The following is an 18,552-nucleotide window of genomic DNA, read 5'->3' on the forward strand; positions in this document are numbered from 1 at the left end:
GTTTTCTGTTTCCCCTGGCGGCTCTGTGACTGCCATTCTCCAGAGTCCATTGGACAGTCAGGTGTTGGCCCGCACTGACGAGAACATGGGGGGCCTCACGGGATGGGGTGGAGCTAGTCCTTACCTCCCCACCCCAATGAGAATCCTAGTCACCATCCTCAAAAGACCTCTCTGGCTCCTGATCAAGTTGCTTAATGACCATGAGCCCAGAGACTGAGGAAGAAATCTCGGAACCCAGCAGGTTTGGGCAGGAATTCCCTGATTTAATTAATTAATTTAATTGTTAACATCTCAGATATCCAAAATCACACAACCACTACTGTGGCCATGCAACATCATATATCATTCATAATCAGCAATAGAAAACAAATTGTTTGCGGTTGCCTTTTTGGCAGATCTGTGTGTTGGGGTGAAATCTCAAATAATAATGGTGGGTCTGATGTCGAAATATTGAATGTAATCAAGGTAGAGAGGGAGTAATGTGGAAATCACTGCCCCACAGGTAGGGGGAGGGTGTGGGATGGGGGAGTATACTGGGGTTTTTGGTGGTGGTAGAAAATGGGCACTGGTGAAGGGACTGATGTTTTATCATTGAATGACCAAGACTTAAACCCGAAAACTTTGTAACTGTTCTCAGAGGATTCAATAAAAAAAATTATGAAAAAAATAGTAAGGTGGAGTTCATGCCCAATTCAATCAGCCTAATCAATGGCTGAATAAATAGCAATACTCCTAAACTTAAAAAATTTTAAAAAATAGAGCTGCTATCTCAATGCTGGGCTTTGGGATTCATTGACATGGAAAATCCTACTGATAGGTAAGCTCAGGTAGAAGGACTTGCCAGTGATTTCTTAATTCCTGGAACCTTCCAAAAGCCTTGGAGCCTCCTCTAATCATGCATTCCTCCCCAGACTTCCTTTATAAATCCACCCCACGACATATGTTGAGTGTATATGCCTGGCCACTTCAAGAAGTGTTTTTAATAAACCCATTTCAGCCTGACTCCTTCTTGGTCCCTGCCTTTTCTTCTAGTGATCCTGTCCCAGAGTTGTCAGCTATCTTTTCCGTTCAAGTCAGTTTCACATTTGAATCCTTGGGTGAAAGGGGGCACAGCCAGCAGTGCTCAGGGCTTATCCTCTGGTTCAGTGCTCAGGGATTACTCCTGGAGGCACTGTAAAACCATTATTGATGCTGGAGATGAAACCAGCCAGCCGAGTCCAAGGCAAGTACCTTATCATTGCAATATCTCTCTGGCCCTTGAATCAAACCTCATGCATTCAAGTCATGCATACAATCACTTAAGTGAAACCCCAAACTACACCTAACTCTATCCAGGAAAAAAAATTGGCAAGGGGCGGGGTTGATTGTGGAAAGATAGTATAGTAGGTAGGACGTTTGCTTTGCACATAGCTGACTTGGTTTTGATCCCTGGCACCACATCTGACCCTCTAAGCCACAGCAGGATCGATCCCTAAGTGTAAGGCCAGTAGTCAATGCTGAGCACTGCTGGGTGAGGTCCAAAACAACAAAAGAGAAAGTTCCATAATAGAATGTGACTTGGCTCACCAATTTGATTCTTCATGACTTGGGGGTAATCACCAGCATAAATGGGGTTGACAAACCAGCCCAGGCAGAACTGGAGGTATCGCTTGGCCGCCTCCATGTCCTTAAGGTCACTGATGTCCAGGGGTTCCCCCCAGGCGCAGCTCAAAGAAATCCCCACCAGCCCTTCAAGAGAGAATGGAGGAGAGAGGAGGGAATAGGTGTAGCGGCACCTCCTCCCTCACCGCCATGGCACCAGTCTGAGCTGGGCACTCAGGACCGAGCTCACCTCGCCGTTTGCTGCGCTAGGTGATGTTGTAAGAATGCCAGGTTCAGGTGTGGGCCTGTTACAGGAAAACAGACGTGTCTTCTGTCCGCTTTCATTCTTTTCTTTTCCTTCCTCCTCCCCCACTCGCCCTCCCCCCTTTTTTGGTCATATTCCGTGATTTTCTGCATCCTCTCTCTGCATTTAGGAAACACTTACTCCTGGCTCTGCACACAGGAATCACTCCTGGCAGTGCTAGGGAAATTATTCACAGCACCTGACGCACGCTAGGGCTCCCCCTAGTGAGCATAGCCTGTCCTGTTGCTGAGAACCAAGAGATTCCCCTGCTGAGGGAACGCCATGAAAATTGAGTTTTCTTTCTCCATATGGCCACACGGGGGCGCCACTGCTCTGCTCGCTCCTATTTTGCAGGGGCCGGCCTGGGGTCTGACTCAGACTGAGATGCTGACCTGGAGGAGGACATCCAGGATGAAGGTGCCTTCAGAGCAGTCCTGCGGTCAGGATTTGGAGCTGGGTGGGGAGTAGAGGAAAGGAAACGTCTGGGACCTTGTGCTGTGTCTGGGATTCCAAAATGTCCCCAGAACCTCTTTCTCCAGCCCATGATGCCAAACCTAGAGACTGAAAGGGAAATTTCCTTCCACTCCCTGTTACTTAGGAACATTCTTCATTTTTTATTGCTACCACATTTCTACAGCTAATAAGTGCATGTCAGGAAAGTATCATGAATCTCCACACTATTTGGATGTTACTGTTTTCTTTTCTCTCCTCAAATCCCATCTCAGGATCATGCACACGGAGTGAGGTCCCAGTCATGTCTCCCAAAGGCGCCTCCAGCTGAGTTGGTCTCAGATCCTCTTTGTCTTGGATGATGTGGCATTGTAAGGAGGCTGCTCTGCTATACATTGGAGAAAGCCCCTCAGTTTGGGTGTGGTGTCCAAGGCTAGGGGTGTCAGAAGCCCACAGACACAATGTCATTCTTAACAGCACTTCAGGGAGTGGAGGAGCCATTTGGTTATTAGTGATGATGGTCACCTCACCCCCTGATGACGCATGTTCCTCAGTTTCTCTATATCAAGACATGTGTTTTATTTTGTACAAACAAATATATCTATTGTTGTAATTAAAGTTAAATGTACAGTGTTAATATAGTTTCTGCATCTCACCACCAACAAAGTGTCTAATACCATCCATCTACCATCTCCTTATGCTACTTATGTTATTAACATTAATTCTCCTTCCTCACCTAACCCACTCCCAAAGAGTACCTATGCTCCTTGTTTTCTTTTCCACAGTGTTTCTTTAGAATGAATCTCTCTGTAACGCTCACACTAAGAACTGTTATTCATGGAGATGGATGACGGGCACTGGTGGAGGTATGGGGACTTGATCATTGTATAACTGAAACCCAAGCACAAAATTTGTAAGCCTATAACTGTACCTCATGGTTTTTCACTAATAAAAAAAATAAAAAAAAAATAAAATCAACTGTACATAAAAAAAAAAAATAAATAAAAAAAATAAAAAAACAAAAATTTATTTTAAAATCTTAAAAAAAAAAAAGAACTGTTATTCAGGTTGTACGAAACTTTCCATTTTGTTTATTTTTGGGTCTCACCTGGCAGTGCTCAGGGCTTACTCCTAGGGGGACTCAGGGAACCATATGTGGCTCCAGGAATTGAACCCCAGTCAGCTGTAAAGGTAAAGGTAAAGGCCCTCCCGTTGATCGTCGATTTGCTCGAGCGGGCCCAGTAACGTCTCCATTGGAGACTTTGTTGTTACTGTGTCTGGCATATCGAATACTCTCGGTAGCTTGCCGGGCTCTCCGAGAGGGGCGGAGGAATCGAACTCGGCTCGGCCATGTTGGCTGCCTGCAAGGAAGTTTCACTTTTCCCTACAACCTGTGTCAGCGCCTTCTGCCCGGATACTCGTGACGCGTCCTCACTCCTCACTCTCATTGGGTGTCGCTATCTAGATCAGCCAATCAGCGTTCGCGACGCTCCTGGTTATAAACAGAAACCACTTGTGTGGAAGTCAGAACCAGCAGATTCCTTTAGTATGTGGGAGCCCGGACTCCTCCTGCTGCTGCTCTCCGGGGCCCTGGCCCTGACCCAGATCCGGGCGGGTGAGTGCGGTGTCCGGAGGGGAGTTCGTTGCGGGGTGGGGGAAGGGTGGGAACTTCCAGGCATTGTTGGGATCAGGAGTTCCCTAGGCCTGGGAGGCGCGGAGAGACCAGATAGACACAATTCCTGCAGGAGTACAAACGGGGTTTATTTAGACCAGCATGCTGGGGCTCCACAGCATACCCCAGAGTGGGCAGTGGCTGAGGGCCCCGAGCTTCTTCAAACGGGATCTTATATAGGCCTTCACTGGCCGTTACAGCAAGGCCCGCGCATTTCATAGCCAATAGATTTGTAACAACATATACTTTCTTAACCAATCCACTTAAAAGTACCTCTCTCCTTAGCCTATAGATTCAAAGATAAGCATTTATGTAATCGATTGTCAGCACAAGCAAGGTTATAGCTGGAATTAGTAAGCCTTAGGTAATCTCCCTTGACCATCCACATTTTGAGTTACCCAAGTCTGCAGGGGGCTTTACTGAGACAATACATTTCAGGAACAGTAAATACACCTGAATCCTGTCACACTTGGTTTAGAAAGAAGTTATGCCCTGTTCACGTTCCAAGTCCCCTCTCCCCCAGGTGCAAAGCAGCCAAGCAGCTTTACAGAAAGCAATGTTGCAAGTTAGCTGAAGCACGCAAAAATTTGATGCCCTAATATGGATTCTTTCAGCATGGCTGTGCAGGACCCCCGAGAAGGAGTTGCTTCGTTCTGTGCTAGGGATGTCCCCCCAAATGTTTCTCCTTGTCCCCAACCTTCAACTCCTCCAGCGCCCCTAAATCTCGCCCTTCTCGGTCTGTCTCCACTTTCCCGACTCCCGAATTCCCTCCGTTTCCCTCACCGTGGGCTGGAGCGATAGCACAGCGGTAGGGCGTTTGCCTTGCACACAGCCAACATGGCCGATCCGAGTTCGATTCCTCCGCCCCTCTTGGAGAGCCCGGCAAGCTACCGAGAGTATTCGATATGCCAGACACAGTAACAACAAAGTCTCCAATGGAGACGTTACTGGGCCCGCTCGAGCAAATCCTTGAACAACGGGAGGACAGTGACAGTGATTTCTCCCTCACCCTGGACCCGGGGCGTGCGGGGCGGCGGGTCGGGTCGTGCCGGGTCTCACCCCTTCCCCTCCCCCAGGCACCCACTCCATGAGGTATTTTGAATTCGCCGTGTCCCGGCCCGGCCGCGGGGAGCCCCGCTACATCGAAGTCGGCTACTTGGACGACACGCAGTTCGAGCGCTTCGACAGCGACTAGGCAAGTCAGAGGATGGAGCCGCGGGCGCCGTGGGTGGAGCAGGAGGGACCCGAGTACTGGGAGGGGGAGACGCGGAACGCCAAGAGACACGCGCAGGCATACCGAGGGAGCCTGAGCAACCTGCGCGGCTACTACAACCAGAGCGAGGCGGGTGAGCGCTGCCGGGCAGGGACGGGCCAACACGGGGACGGGCCCGGTCGCCCCGAGGCGGGTCCGAGCATCCCTAAGGCTGAGGGACCCGCCCCGGACCTTGACCGGGAGGCGCCTCGGGGACCGACCCCGGTTTCCTTTTCGGTTCGAGTCTAATCTGTGCGGGGCGGGTCAGACTCTCACACCTTCCAGGAGATGTACGGCTGCGACGTGGGGTCCGACGGGCGCCTCCTGCGCGGGTACTACCAATCCGCCTACGACGGCGCCGACTACATCGCCCTGAACGAGGACCTGTGCTCCTGGACTGCGGTGGCGGGCACGCAGGCTTGGCAAACCCAGCAAAAGTGGGAGCAGGGGGATGAGGCTGAGCACTGGAGGAACTACCTGGAGAACATCTGCGTGCCTTGGCTCCTCAGATACCTGGAGCACGGGAAGGACACGCTGCTGCGCGCAGGTACCGGGTCCCCGAGGGTGAGGACCCCTGACCGCCCCTGCGGGGGCGACTCCCGACAAGGGGGGACACAAGAGGGTTCAGAGTCAGAACAGCGCCCCTTCCTCAGTCAGGAGAGGGACGGACCCGCCTGGTTTCCATGTTCTGTACCAGAGGGACTTGACCTCCCCTCAAGCCCACCCTGTGTCCACAGGACTATGAAGGACCCGAGTGTCCCCTGGGGAGGGGCGACCTCCTCTAAAATAATGAATGTGGGTTCCCTGGACCCGGGAGCCATCTTTGAAATCCCTCAGGTCTTAGCTCTGACTCCTGCTGCTCTCAGTCACTCAACCTCCTCCCAGGGCAGGACCAGAGTCAGTGTGTCCGAAAGACCCTGACCTTCCCAAACCCTGTTCTAGAACTTTCCAAGCAATAGGATTTTATCCAGTTTTTCCAGCCAAGTTTGTGCCTGGAGTTTTGCCTCCTATTCCAAACCAATGATCCTGTTCAACCCCATTATGCAAGTGACCCAAAGTGTGAATTTTCTCATTTTCCCTCCTCAGAACCCCCCAGGAGACACATAACCCACCACCCCTTCTCTGACCATGAGGCCACCCTGAGGTGCTGGGCCCTGGGCTTCTACCCTGCCGAGATCACCCTGACCTGGCAGCGTGATGGGGAGGACCTGACCCAGGACACAGAGCTGGTGGAGACCAGGCCTTCGGGGGATGGAACCTTCCAGAAGTGGGCAGCTGTGGTGGTGCCCTCTGGAGAGGAGCAGAGATACACGTGCCGTGTGCAGCACCAGGGGCTGCCGGAGCCTGTCACCCTGAGATGGGGTAAGGAGGGGGACGGGGCACAGAGCCTGTTCTCAGGGGAATCAAGGTTGACCCCTCTGGGGAACTGCTGAGGGTCAGGCTGAGGCTGGGGGTCAAACCCTCTTCTTCCTTCCTTCCTTTCCAGAGCCCCCTTCTCAGTCCAGCATCCTCACTGTGGGCATCATTGTTGGCCTGGCTCTCGTCGGGGTTGTGGTCACTGGAGCTGTGGTGGCAGCTGTGATCACCAGGAAGCGGCGCTCAGGTAAGACGGGCGGGGGCGGGGAGGGGGAATCTGTCCAACTTGGCAAGTCTTCAGTCTTTGTCCACTTTGGGGGTCCCCCCATATTAGTTCTTCTGCCTTATTAGCAAGAGCACCACCCGCCCCTGTACTGCTGCTCACACTCCCCCTGTGTGTGCCGCTCTCAGGTTTGCTCAGGAAAGACACTTTCACCTTCATAAGCTACGGATGAACCTGGTTCCCACGGTACCAGGTCCCAGGGACTGTCCCTGCTCAGCACAGACTGCCAGGAGAGGCTGGTCAATCCAGGAGCGTCTCCTTTATGTGTGTTTCCTGGTCTTGCCCTCAGTCTTCAGAGTTCTGAGGCTTCCCTGGGGTCTGGGCTTAGAGAGCTGCTCAGTGGCCTCAGGACCCAGTGCTCTCCCTGACCTTCCCTGGTTGGTTCTTCCCTGCAGGTGAGAATGGAGGACAGTACCCTCAGGCTGCAAGTAAGATTGGGCAGGGCTGGGGCCCTGGAATCCTGGGGACAGAGACCAGAGCCCATGGGGAGCTCCTGCACCTGTAGTTCCTCCTCTAGTCCCTTCCCCTGGGGCTCTGACCATCTCCTGTTTGTTCCCCCCCAGACAGCGGCAGTTTTCAGGGCTCTGATGAGTCTCTCAGGAGCCATTGAGCTGAGACTCTGGAGGCTGGAGTGGGCAGGATTGGGCAGAGGGGACAGGACTGGGGTTTGGCCGTTCTTTGAGAGGGATGCTGGGAGCTTCTCAGGATGTCACCACTTCTGTGACTCACCTGAGTCTCTTCATTCTTTTCTCTCACAGTGTGAGACAGCTGCCCCACTGGGTTTCCTCACATCCCAGTGTTGTGATTCAAGAACTGCTGATTCTCTTTCTGCCTTGGGACCTGAAAGTGTCTTTTGTTCTGTCACACACTGTGAGAGGGGGAGACTGTCCCACCCCTTCTCTCTGGGCCCTCCAGACTGACCTGCGTTCTCTTGCTGATGCTCTGGGTTGTGTCAGCAGAGACAGGGCTCAGCCAGCTCTATCTGTGTTCGCTTCTTCTTTTCCTGAATAATGTTTCTTCCTTACTGAAATAAGCATCTGATTTGCTTTTTACTAATTCCTGTTTTGTAGGATTGAGGGTTAATAAAGGAAATCCCTGAAATTTGAGAAGGAACAAATGGAAATCCTGAGACCTTCCATGTGTTTTCTGTTTTGATTTGAGTCTATCCCGGAGAGGTTGTGAGAGAACCAGGGGACAGACCTGTGCAAGGATGCAAACCTAGGATTTCTGACTCCTATCTAGGTGAACTGTCCAGTTCCAGGAGTATAAACAGAGGCTGAAAATGTGGTAAAGCAGCTGGAGTGTTGTCGCTTCCTGACACTTTTCATCATAGATGCATAGAGATCAAATGGAGATTTGGGCACTGGAGCAACATGCGTCACGCAGGTGGCTTTGTCCTACAGTGCATGTGAGTTGTTTGATCACAAACTTTAAACTACAAGTTGGCAATAACTCTAATAATCTTTTCTCAAAACCTCTTAGCTAGATATAAAATTAGAACAGCATATGGAACTGGGAATTTTAAAACACATAGATGACCTTTATATCCAAGCCCACAAAGGTAGGAAAAATGGTCCCTGAGTAAATGAATCAATTGCACGGGTTCAAACCACACTAATAAACTCCTTAGGGTCTGCATTCAGTTAAGTGTCCCATGGAATAACTTTCCCTCCAGGGAGAACAGCCAGAAGTCATTGACAATGTCAATTAGGAACAGGGATTTGCGTGGGTGATCTGCCTCTGCCAGTGTGAGCAGCACAATATTTTGGAGGGTCCCTCTTCAGCACTGGAAGCTGGTTGGGTGAACCCAGTGTCTTAAGACAACCCAGAGCTGGCGGGGGCTCCTCACTCAGTGTCACACAGTCTCCACTGGGGTGCATATCTCCTTGGGGTCCCAGACAATGGCTGATCGAGCATCTCTCCCCTCCAAATCTCAGTCTGTGAGCTCTAATTCAGGAGGCAGAGATCTGAACCCCCTCTCAGAACAATTCTGCCTTCATCTGACATTTTTTAACACTGGAGCAGGGCTCCAATACTTCACCAAAAAAGGTCTTTGTTCTTTTCCTTCCTCCTGTCAATATGGTTTTAACAACAAACAAAATAGATATGATTGGTCATTTATGTTCATATACTGTTACAGATTCTTTTTTTTCTTTTTGGGTCACACCTGGCTATGCACAGGGGTTTATCCTGGCTCTCATTTCAGGAATTGCCCTGTCGGTGCTTAGGGGACCATATGGGATGATGGGAATCAAACCGGGTTGGATGTGTTCAAGGCATATGTCTTCCCCATTGTCCAATCGCTCCAACCCCCTGTTACAGATATTTTTAATATTAACATGAAATAGACTGTATAATATTATTGGGGGCCAGAGAAGCAGGTAGGGTGTTTGCTCTGTACACAACTGATCCGAGTTCAATCTCTAGCACCCCATATGATCCCGCAAGCCCACCAGGAGTGATCTGAGTACAAACCAGGAGAAAGGCCTGAGCACCATTGGGTGTGGCCAAAAAATACTTAAAAAAAGGAAGAAAGAAAGAAAGAAAGAAAGGAAGGAAGGAAGGAAAGAAGGAAGGAAGGAAGGAGGGAAGGAAGGAAGGAGAAAATTAACATCTGAAATGACCTGGCGCCTGAACTGCGCAGGAGGAGGAGAGCGACTTGGAACACCTTCAAGAGGGTCGAAGAAATAGCTAAGAGGATGAAGAACCTCTGGCTCCAGGCACATCTCTTCGATTTCACTGTTCTTCCTGCATTAGCATACGCCTCAGAGACCTGGGCCCTAGAAAACAGAATGAGAACACTAATCGGGTCTCCCAAAGAGGAATTGAAAGAGCTATGCTTGGAGTATCACACTTCATTCAGTTGAGAGAAAGAATCCAGAGTTCCGACCTCCGTCGAAGGTCAAGAATCAGGGACGCTGTCTCCTTTGCCAAGGCGTTGAAAATCAGATGGACTGGACATGTAATGTGATTTGGAGATGACCGCTGGACTAGAGCCATTAACAACTGGATTCCATGGGATGTCAAAAGATCACGTGGCCACCCACCTATGAGATGGTCAGTCTTCTACGTCAAGACTCTGAACAATCGGTTTGAGGCTCTTTTTGTTCCTAGAATGAGCAGACTCCATTGGGCTACACTGTCACGTGACAGGGATGAATGGAGACATTACTGGCACCCGCTCGAGTAAATTGCTGAGTAACTGGATGTCAAGTGATCAAGTGATTAAAGAACCATGATTTATAGTTACTGTAGTTAATATTTCAACACCAGTCTCTCCACCAATAATTCTCCTTCTTTGGAAACAAGACAGTTCTTTCCTTTGGAACCAAAACCACTGAAGATATATTTATTTATAAGATAGCACAGCGGGTAGGGCATTTGCCTTGCAGGCGGCTACCCGGCCGACCCAAGTTCAATTCCTCCGCCCCTCTCAGAGAGCCCAGCAAGCTACTGAGAGTATCTCACCCACACAGTAAAGCCTGGTAAGCTACCCCGGACATATTCGATATGCCAAACACGGTAACAACAAGTCTCACAACGTTACTGGGACCACTTGAACAAATCTATGAACAACAGGAGGACAATAACAGTGACAGTGAATTTTGAATTTTAAACTGAGAATTTAAAATATGTCCATAATCATCTGGGTATCCCTCCCTTCCTTAGGTTATTTTTCTTGTGCCCTTAAGAAAGGGTGTGTGGAGAAAGAAACCATAGAGCTCCCCTCTCCTCTCCTATCTTTCCTTCCCCTTCCTACCCTTCCCTACCCTACCCTTCCCTTCCCTTTCTTTCCCTTCCCTTCCCTTCCCTTACCTTCCCTTCCCTTCCCTTCCCTTCCCTTCCCTTCCCTTCCCTTCCCTTCCCTTCGTCTCCTTTCGTCTCCTTTCGTCTATCCTCTACTCTTCCCTGTGTGTTTGAGTTATATGACATAACTCTAAGTATGGGAACCGAAGTGTGGGGAAATGCCTGAAAGTTAACTGTAGCATACCAGTGAATTACAGAGCTAACTCCTGTTCTAATAAGTACCCTCCAGGCAACAAATTCACCCCTACCCATTGCTTCCTGTCCCTGATCTTCACCAAATGCAATGCTCCCCACAGGCGTCCACCAGCAGGCCCTGCCCCGCCCCTTTCCTCTGCTTCTTCCCTCCCCACCCCATTTGGTCTCCATCCCCTAAAGTCATTATTTCCTCCCTCCTTCACTTTTTTAATGAGACATTCGCCCTATATTCCCAGTCCAGGGCCCTGTGGCTTTCAACCTCTTTTATCCTCCACTTCATCCTAGGGATGGAAACAGAATTTAGAATTGATACCAGTGAAATCAGCAGCAGCAGGAATAAGTGACAGAGTCCTGGGATCAATATCTCATCTCAGCACAGTCAGGGCTCCAGTATGCGTCTGCAGCTCACTCTAGCTCTGAGTAGAGTAGTTATGAACTGAAGTTGTTTTTGTTGTTATTGTTTTTTTTCCTTTGCTTTTTGAGTCACACCCGGTGATGCTCAGGGGTTACTCCTAGCTCATGCTCTCAGGAATTACTCCTGGCGGTGCTCGGGGGACCATATGGGATGCTGGGAATCGAACCCAGGTCGGCCATGTTGGCTGCATGCAAGGCAGACGCCCTACCCACTGTGCTATCGCTCCAGCCCCTGTTGTTGTATATTTTTATTTAAAAAGGTTACCGATTAAGATTTTTGGTTTACAATATTATTAACAAGGATTTGTCATGTACATGTTGTTTGATCACACTTGAAGCCAGTGCTCACAGTTATAAATGAGGAGGATCCGCAAACATATGTATGTTTAGGGAAACTATCCAGACACAGCACCTGAGGCCAGATAGGGCGCCCCCTGGTGTGCATAGCATGTCCTGTTGCTGGGAGCCCTGGAGAGCTTCCTGCTAGGAAGCACCATTCAGAGTGAGTATTTTTCGGCGCTATGGTCACAAGGCGGCGCTGCTTCTCTACTCGCTCCTGCTTTGCAGGGGCGGGGCTGTGGTCTGACTCAGGCTGAGATGCTGGCCTTGAGGAGGACATCCATGGGGTGAAGGTGCCTTAAGAGAAATCCTGGGGTCAGGCTCAGTAGCCTGGGGGAGAGTTGAGGAAGGGAAACCTCTGGGGCCTTGTGCTGTGTCTAGGCTCCACCGTGGCCCCAGAGCCTATTGATGCCAAACCGAGAAACTACAAGGGAACTTCCCTTCCACTTTGGAAGTTTGTTTTCCTTTTCTTAAGAACATTCTTCATCTTTTATCTCTACCATATTACTACAGCTAAAAGTTCATTTCAGGACAGGATCACGAATCTCCCCACATTATATTTGACTGTTACTATTTTCTTTTCTCTCCTAGGATCCCATCCAGGGATCATGCACCCTGAGTGAAGGCCCATTCATGTCTCCAGAAGGCGCCTCCAGCTGAGTCGGGTCTCAGACTCTCCTTGTCTTGGATGATGTGGCCTTGTAAGGAGGCTGCTATGATATACATCAGAGAAAGCCTCTCAGTTTGTTGTGGTGGTCAAGGCTAGGGGTGTGGGAAGCCCACAGACACACAGTGTTGGTCTCAACAGCACATCAGGGAGTGAAGGGGCCACTTGGTCGTCACTAACAATTGCCACCCACACCCCTGATTAGACACGTTCTTCAGTTTCTCCCTTAAAAGACTCATGTTTTATTTTATACACACAAACATTTATTGCTGTAGTTAAGATGATATATGTAGTGTTAATGAGCAGTTATTGCATTTCACCACAACTGAAGCTCCTAATACCATCCACCATGTCCTTACGTGATTTTTGCTTTGCATTTTCCTTCCATTCCCCAACGTACTCCCCAAAGAGTGAAAAACTTATTTTCCTCTTTTTCACACTGGTTATTTAGAAAGAATACTAGGGCTGCTCTGCAGGTTCGTGTAAAATATTCAATTTTGCTTGTTTGTTTTGGTGTCACTCCTGGCCATGATCAGGACTTACTCCTAGTGGGACTCAGGGGGACCATATGCGGTGCTGAGGATTGAACCTTGGTCAACTGCATGCCAGCTAAGCACCCTACCTACTATACTAATGTTCTCTGGCCCTACCCTTCAGAATATTTTGAATTTTCTTGGATGTGAATAATTTTTAAACATGACTTTAAATACGGCTGGGACAATAGCACAGTGGTAGGGCATTGGCCTTGTGTGTGGCCAGACTGGCTGAACCAGGTTTGATTCCTCCACCCCTCTCAGAGAGCCCGGCAAGCTACTGAGAGTATCTTGCCTGCACTGCAAATCCTGACAAGCTACATGACATATTTGATATGCCAAACACAGTAACAACAAGTATCACAAACAGAGACGTTACTGGGCCACTCGATCAAATCTATGAACAAGGAGGACAGTGCTACAGTGCTACTTTAAATACTCTAAATATTCAGACACTTAGAAAGCACTTGTCAGATCATACTCAAATTCTGACACTCCATTCTCTTCTAAGATCATTTCACTGATCTAAATTTTATTTGTTTTTGCACTGACATACATGGAAAGCACATGCTCCACCACTGAGCCACATCTCCAACCTCAGGAAACTAGCTTAGTTTTCCAGTCTAGAAGAGGAGGCTAGATTGTATGTCTGCAATGTTGCTCAGTGTAGGCTGGCTGACCTGCAGATATGAGGGGATCCCACATGCCTGATGTGGTCCTGGTGACACTGTCTTGTGTGATCCTGGCTCCATAACAAAGAAGGGTTCTATCTTTCACACCACAACCAAGTGTTCAGGAGCTCCATAACTAATGTTATCTTCTGAGCACCACAACTAAAAAGTGCACGTGTGTGACCCTAGCAAGCACCACAACCAAGTGAGTGATACCAGTGAAGGCACGAACAGCAGTGACAACAAAGGAAAGGGAGAGAAATCATCAGCAAGAAAAGAATCTTTTAAACAACCTTCTTAAAAGCCTCAGACCTTACAAGATACCCAGGGGCCAGTGAGATGCCTTAGCTCAAGAGGCTGGGGCGGAGGCTGTGTGCGCTGCCAGCCCTGGCTCACCCAGACTTGAGGTGCCCTGAGGATCCCTGGAAGCAGCCCCCAAGCACAGAGTTTGGAGTGAACATAGCAAGGTGTAATACCCCCAGCACCAAATCCACACACAAAGAAAAGGAGAAAGATCCCACACCAGCTCCACAGAAAACCACACCTAAGACATGGGAGAAAGGTCTGTGTGTCCTTAGTAACAGTAACTATAGCCTCATATCTTGGCTACTTTGTCTCACTTTCCCCTAATCTGTTGCATTCCCTAGTCTGCGGCCCCATGTCGGTTTCTACGCTCAGCAGAGTCCAGTCCTGCTCTCCCACAGGCCATTTCCCATCAAGTCACTCTCTGACCTATAGGAGCTGTCCCACCCCCTCTTCCCTGGACCAACCAGTAAGGTACCTCCCCATTCCCCACATTCATGAGATGAGTTTATTTCATTTTTTATTTACTTTCTTTAGTTTTTGGCTACACCTGGTTGTGCCGAGGGATCACTCCTGGCGGAGTTCAAGTGACCATATGTAGTGTCAGGGATAGGACTCTGGTCAGTGGTGTGCAAGGCAAGTGCCTTACCCATTTTCCTATCTGTCTGGTCCCTGTATTCACTTTCACCAAGAATAAACTGTCTCAGGAGAGAACAGCTCCATCATATCCCCATCTCCACATCAGGACTGGATGTTCTTTCCCTGCAGTGATGTGGTAGGACTGTAGTCCTGCCCATCTAAGGACCATCTCAGTTTGGGACAGGACTGGGACCTAATAAATAAATGAAGTAAGTCAAAAGTTTCCAAGATCTGCCACTGTCAATCCTTGTCCTCTTCCACCTGCTCTCTCGTGTCTCCCATCCTGCTGCCTGAATGGACCCAGGACACACCCGTGAGAGCCTGGGTCCTGCTGTCCACTGTGCTATTCTCCTAAGACTATCAGTTTTTAGTTCATATCTCACTCACTTGACTTCTGATTTTTTTACAAAGGATATAAAGAATGCTTTTAAAAGCCTGATACAAAAAAAAAAGCCTGATACAACTACAAAGCTTGGGGTTCCAAATATTCAAGCACTCCTCACCCCCCATTTCTTGAAACGACCAGTTTTTTCCTCTTCTGAGATCTCTCATCATTATCTAACTTGACTATTTAGAATTATATGACACAATGATTAAAAATACCATTCCTACATACTTAATTTTTTCCTGTATATATCAAACAAAACAAGATTAATGGCAAAAGAAAATATGAAAATCCAGCTAGCTTCTGATGAGACACAGAAGAAAGATACTTGGAAAATGTAGAATGTATCACTGCACTGCACTGTCCTCCTGTTGTTCATCGATTTGCTCAAGTGGGCCCAGTAACATCTCCATTGTGAGACTTGTTACTGTGTTTGGCATATCGAATATGTCACGGGTAGCTTGCTAGGCTTTGCCTTGTGGGTAAGATACTCTCAGTAGCTTGCAGGGCTCTTCGAGAGGGACGGAGGAATCAAACCCGGCTTGGTCGGGCCAGCTGTGCAAGGCAAACGCCCTAGCGCTGTGCTATCACTCCAACCATTTTCACAATTTATTCTCTGAATTATCTTTATTTTTCCTTCTTATTTGGGGGTTGGAACTCTTAGTGAGCTCCAAGGTCTCCAGTACCACACCTGGCAGTGCTCTGAGGCCCGTGTGTGCCTCAGAGGAGGCACAGCCAGCAGTGCTCAGGGCTTATCCTCTGGTTCAGTGCTCAGGGATTACTCCTGGAGGCACTGTAAAACCATTATTGATGCTGGGGATAAAACCAGCCAGCGAGTCCAAGGCAAGTACCTTATCATTGCAATATCTCTCTGGCCTTTTAATCAAACCTCATTCATTCAAGTCATGCATACAATCACTTAAGTGAAACCCCAAACTACACCTAACTCTATCCAGGAAAAAAAATTGCAAGGGGGGTGGGGGTGATTGTGGAGAGATAGTATAGTAGGTAGGACATTTGCTTTGCACATAGCTGACTTGGTTTTGACCCTGGCACCACATCTGACCCTCTAAGCCTCACCAGGAGCGATCCCTAAGTGCAGGGCCAGTAGTCAATGCTGAGCACTGCTGGGTGAGATCCAAAACAACAAAAGAGAAAGTTCCATAATAGGACGTGGCTTGGCTCACCAATTTGATTCTTCATGACTTGTGGGTAGTCACCAGCATAAATGGGGTTGGCAAACCAGCCCAGGCAGAACTGGAGATATCGCTTGGCTGCCTTCATGTCCTTAGGGTCACTGTTGTCCAGGGGTTCCCCTCAGGTGCAGCTCAAAGAAATCCCCATCAGCCCTTCAAGAGAGAATGGAGGAGAGTGGAGGGAATAGGTGTAGCGTTGCCTCCTTCCTCACCACTATGGCACCAGTCTGAGCTGGGCATTCAGGACAGAGCTCACCTTGCTGTTTGCTGCGCTAGGTGATGTTGTAAGAATGCCAGGTTCAGGTGTGAGCCTGTTACAGGCAAACGGAAGTGTCTTCTGTCTGGTTTCACTCTTTTCTTTTCCTTCCTCCTCCCCCTGCCCCCTCCCACGCTTTTTTGGTCATATCCAGTGATTTTCTGCATCCTTGCTCTGCATTTAGGAAGCACTTACTCCTGGCTCTGCACACAGGAATCACTCCTGGCAGTGCTTGGGGGACCATATGGGATGCCCAGGATTGAACCTGGATTGGCCACTAGCGAGGCAAATGCCCTCCCCACTATACTCTCCCTCTAGACCCTTTTCTCTCTTCCCTTTCAAGCTGCCCCACTTTCTAAAGATCCGATTTCAGTCCTGTCATTCTCACACGTATCACTTGGCCAATCCCAGTTCGGTCTGACCTCTGGAGGTGGGCTCTCAAGGTCTGCCCAGTCTCAGTCCGCACAAAGGACCCTCTAACTCCGCTCGGGGATGGTTTCTTGCTTTTCCCTGAGTATTTCCCACAGGTACTCAGTCGCTGGGGAAGGTGTCGAGGGTCTGGAACAGTCTTGTTGATGGAATCTAATCCTTCTTTTCTGCACAGTGTCGCCTGCTGCCTCATGGCCCTGCACAGCCCAGCATCTGAGAGATCGGTGAAAGAGACAGCCTCAGTATCCCCTTGCCAGGGAGAGAGGAAGCCAGAGCTTTCTGTCTCCAGATGTTCCATCTCTCTGTCATCAGCCAGACACACACTCCACCCCCAAGTTCTTCTCTCAGCATTCCCTGGGCTTCCCGGGAACCTAAAACTCTGCCCTGGAGCCTAGGCTGATGGGGAAACTGAGATAATTGGCAATTAGGCCTGGAGGATTTGTTTCCCCTTGCCAGTGAAGAAGGAAGCCTCAGTTTCCCCTTGCCACCTTTCCCCCACGACCTGACACACATTTCATTGCCAAAGTCCTGCCCCGGCGGTCCTGGACATTTTCAGGACCATACAAATCTATTCTGGAGCTAGGCCAACAGGGAGACTAAGATATGGGACAGAAATGCCCAGAAAGATATACACCAGCTAAACAGCATTATAATTTTCTGGCAACTTTTGTAAATTCTTGCCAACCCCTAAGGAATGCAAGGAGCCTTTAAAGGACACACGCAAAACTCCCTTTCAACTCAGCCCTACACTAAGTTCCTCCCCACTTGGGAGATTTTTCTTCTCTCTTCTACTTTACATAAACTATCTGTTTTCCAACTCTGATTATTTTCATTCTTGAAAATATTGAAGAACCCAGAAATCACGAAGGAACATAGAGAGCCACCCCCGCTGCCGCCCCCGCCCCACTTGGTCATTCCAAGGTGCTTTAGGTGCTAAGGGGCAGTGGCTCCTGACCCAGGAGCATTGCAAACCCTGGGAGCTTGAGTGAAATGCGAATTCCTGGGCTCTAGTCTGGAGTTGAGACAGAAACTCTGACTGTGAGGTCCAGCCACCCTTTTCCCAAAGAGCTGTATTATTCCTGGGGCCGAGCTATAGTACATGGGTTATTTCGTCGATTTCCTCGAGCAGGCCCCAGTAACATCTCTTTCATCCTAGCCCTGAGATTATATTCAAGGCTCTTTAGGAGAATGAGACCCATCATTGTTACTGGTATTTGGCATATTTGGTACGCCACGGGGAGTTTGCCAGACTCTGCCCTGTGGGCAGGCTACATTCGATAGCCTGCAAATTTGTCCAAACTATGAATGAGATAATAAGAAGTCATAAAAAGATGTCTTGATATGATGTCGCGCACAGCCAGGATGGACCCCTGCCTCCATATGTGGAAGGACTGTGCCTTACCCTTGAGCCATATCCCCAACTCACAGAACTACCTTGGCTTTCCTGACTCCAAGAGGAGCCATTTCTATGCTGAAAAAAAAACCGTTGGGGACTACATAAATAAAGGAGATGGACAAGAGGTTCTTGTGGGACCTCTCAGTTCTTTATGGGAGCCTTATTAGATCTCCATGGAACCTTTCAACCCAGAATACTTGCACTATCGATGGAATGTTGCCCCAGTGGGGGTGGGGGGGGAGGGTGGTGTACGGGAGGGTTCTGTTTCTGCTCTTCCTCTACTTCCACTCCTGAAAGAATCTCCCATTGAGAAAGCCCATTACAAAGATGTTTTTCCCCCATGGACTAATCCCTTGGATGTGTAACAGTCTATCTTGTATATTATATATAAATATTATATACAATTCTCGGTATTTTCACAAAG

General features: G+C 48.9%; 1 pseudogene; it reads left to right on the forward strand.

Annotated features, from left to right (window-relative positions):
• The first annotated feature begins 3,877 nt into the window (after positions 1-3,877).
• On the forward strand, positions 3,878-17,464 carry LOC130035216 (patr class I histocompatibility antigen, A-2 alpha chain-like; annotated as a pseudogene).
• The last annotated feature ends 1,088 nt before the right edge of the window (positions 17,465-18,552 follow it).

The sequence above is a fragment of the Sorex fumeus genome, unplaced genomic scaffold, assembly GCF_029834395.1.
Source record: "Sorex fumeus unplaced genomic scaffold, SorFum_2.1 ptg000063l, whole genome shotgun sequence".
Taxonomy (NCBI): domain Eukaryota; kingdom Metazoa; phylum Chordata; class Mammalia; order Eulipotyphla; family Soricidae; genus Sorex; species Sorex fumeus.